The sequence below is a fragment of the Hyla sarda genome, chromosome 2, assembly GCF_029499605.1.
Source record: "Hyla sarda isolate aHylSar1 chromosome 2, aHylSar1.hap1, whole genome shotgun sequence".
Taxonomy (NCBI): Eukaryota; Metazoa; Chordata; class Amphibia; order Anura; family Hylidae; genus Hyla; species Hyla sarda.
In genome coordinates, this window is record NC_079190.1 from 226,091,185 (window position 1) to 226,093,788 (window position 2,604).

Below are 2,604 nucleotides of genomic sequence, written 5' to 3' on the forward strand. Positions count from 1 at the left end.
AAGTTTCTACCCATCTGCAGACAGCTGTTTCGTGGTTTTTGCCACTCATCAGTACAGAGCAGGGTGATCTGGCTTGGTTGGGGTAAGAGGCCTGAGAGCAGCTAAAGGGGATGAGTATTTGCCTCAGAACGAGGCCACCACTCCTGGTATAACGGAGCTTAAGAAGGCCATTAAGCACTCCGCGGACATTTTGGGTAGGGGAATATGCAAAGCAGCTCATTACATCACCTTTTCAAGTAATGTTCCCTGGTATCAGCTTAGCTCCTGTGAAGGAATATAAAAAGCTGGCCTCGCCCTGAGGCAAATACTCATCCCCTTTAGCTGCTCTCAGGTCTCTTACCCCAGCCAAGCCAGATCATCCTGCTCTGTACTGACGAATGGCAAAAACCATGAAACAGCTGTCGGCAGATCGCTTCTCGGCCTTTTGGTTTAGATCAAGTGTAGGATCTGTTCTTATCAGTTTTCATGCTGGTGGGGATGGGTGTTGCATGTAGGCACGCACGCCACGTTCTAGGGCCGGCGTCAGGACGTAGTAACGCCAGCCCTTGAATGCTGGGAGCGCGACGTGAGCTGTGGCACAGTTCCCCCCATGTTAGGTGCAGCAGAGTTCCCCCCACATTAGGTGCAGCAGAGTTCCCCCCACATTAGGTGGCAGAGTTCCCCCCCACATTAGGTGCAGCAGACTTCTCCCCACATTAGGCTAGCAGTGTTCCCCCACATTAGGTGCAATATAGTTCCCCCAAATTAGGCAGTTTAGTTCCCCACATTAGGTGCAGTATAGTTCCCCACATTAGGTGTATTATAGTTCCTCCACATTGGGCTGTAGTTCCCCCACATTAGGTGCAGTATAGTTCCTCCACATTAGGTGCAGTATAGTTCCCCCACATTAGGTGCAGTATAGTTCTCCCCACATTAGGTGCAGTATAGTCCCCCACATTAGGTGCAGTATAGTTCTCCCCACATTAGGTGCAGTATAGTTCTCCCCACATTAGGTGCAGTATAGTTCTCCCCACATTAGATGCAGTATAGTTCTCCACATTAGGTGCAGTATAGTTCCCCACATTAGGTGCAGTATAGTTCCCCACATTAGGTGCAGTATAGTTCTCCACATTAGGTGCAGTATAGTTCTCCACATTAGGTGCAGTATAGCTCCCCACATTAGGTGCAGTATAGTTCCCCCACATTAGGTGCAGTATAGTTCCCCCACATTAGGTGCAGTATAGTTCCCCACATTAGGTGCAGTATAGTTTAACCCACATTAGGTGCAGTATAGTTCTCCACATTAGGTTGGCAGTATAGTCTACCCCACATTAGGTGTAGTATAGTCCCCCCACATTAGGAGTAATATGTTCCCCCACAGACATACAGCATCCAGCCATACAGTGGAGGCTGTATGCCTGTTTACTGCCCTACTTCAGTGTTCTGACCACTGCTTCCTTTGTCCGGCCACCATAGCAGTAGGTCCCGGGACTGGAGGAGCAGTGGTCGGAGCACTGAAGCTGATGTGCCGCTGGTCACTTACCATGCTGACCAGCGCATGTCCTGTTTGCTGCTCCGCTCCTCCGCGTTGCTTTCCAATTGGCGCACACACACCCCTGGATCTGCCACTGCATGCATTATATACACACACAACACACTGTACACATTACATACTGTACATGCATGCTTCATACACACACACACACACACACACACCATACTGTATACATTATATACTGTACATGCATGCTTCATACACACACACAACACACTGTACACATTACATACTGTACATGCATCATACACACACAGACTGTACACATTACATACTGTACATGCATCATACACACACAGACTGTACACATTACATACTGTACATGCATCATACACACACACTGTACACATTACATACTGTACATGCATCATACACACACACACTGTACACATTACGTACTGTACATGCATTCTTCATACACACACCATACTGTATACATTACATACTGTACATGCATGCTTCATACACACAGATACTGTACACATTACATACTGTACATGCATCATACACACAACATACTGTACACATTACATACTTTACATTCATGCTTCATACACACAAAACACACTGTACACATTACATACTGTACATGGATGCTTCATACACACACACTGTACACATTACATACTGTACATGCATCATACACACACACTGTACACATTACATACTGTACATGCATCATACACACACTGTACACATAACATACTGTACATGCATCATACACACACAAACTGTACACATAACATACTGTACATGCATCATACACACACACTGTACACATTACATACTGTACATGCATCATACAAACACATACTGTACACATTGAATACTGTACATGCATCATACACACACACATACTGTACACATTACATACTGTACATGCATCATACACACACACATACTGTACACATTACATAATGTACATGCATCATACACACACACACTTACTGTACACATTACATACTGTACATGCATCATACACACACAACATACTGTACACATTACATACTGTGCATGCATCATACACACATACTGTACACATTACATACTATACATGCATCATACACACA

General features: G+C 45.0%; 1 pseudogene; it reads left to right on the forward strand.

The window, feature by feature from the left end:
- Positions 1 to 408: 408 nt before the first annotated feature.
- On the forward strand, positions 409 to 512 carry LOC130359878 (U2 spliceosomal RNA; annotated as a pseudogene).
- Positions 513 to 2,604: the final 2,092 nt, after the last annotated feature.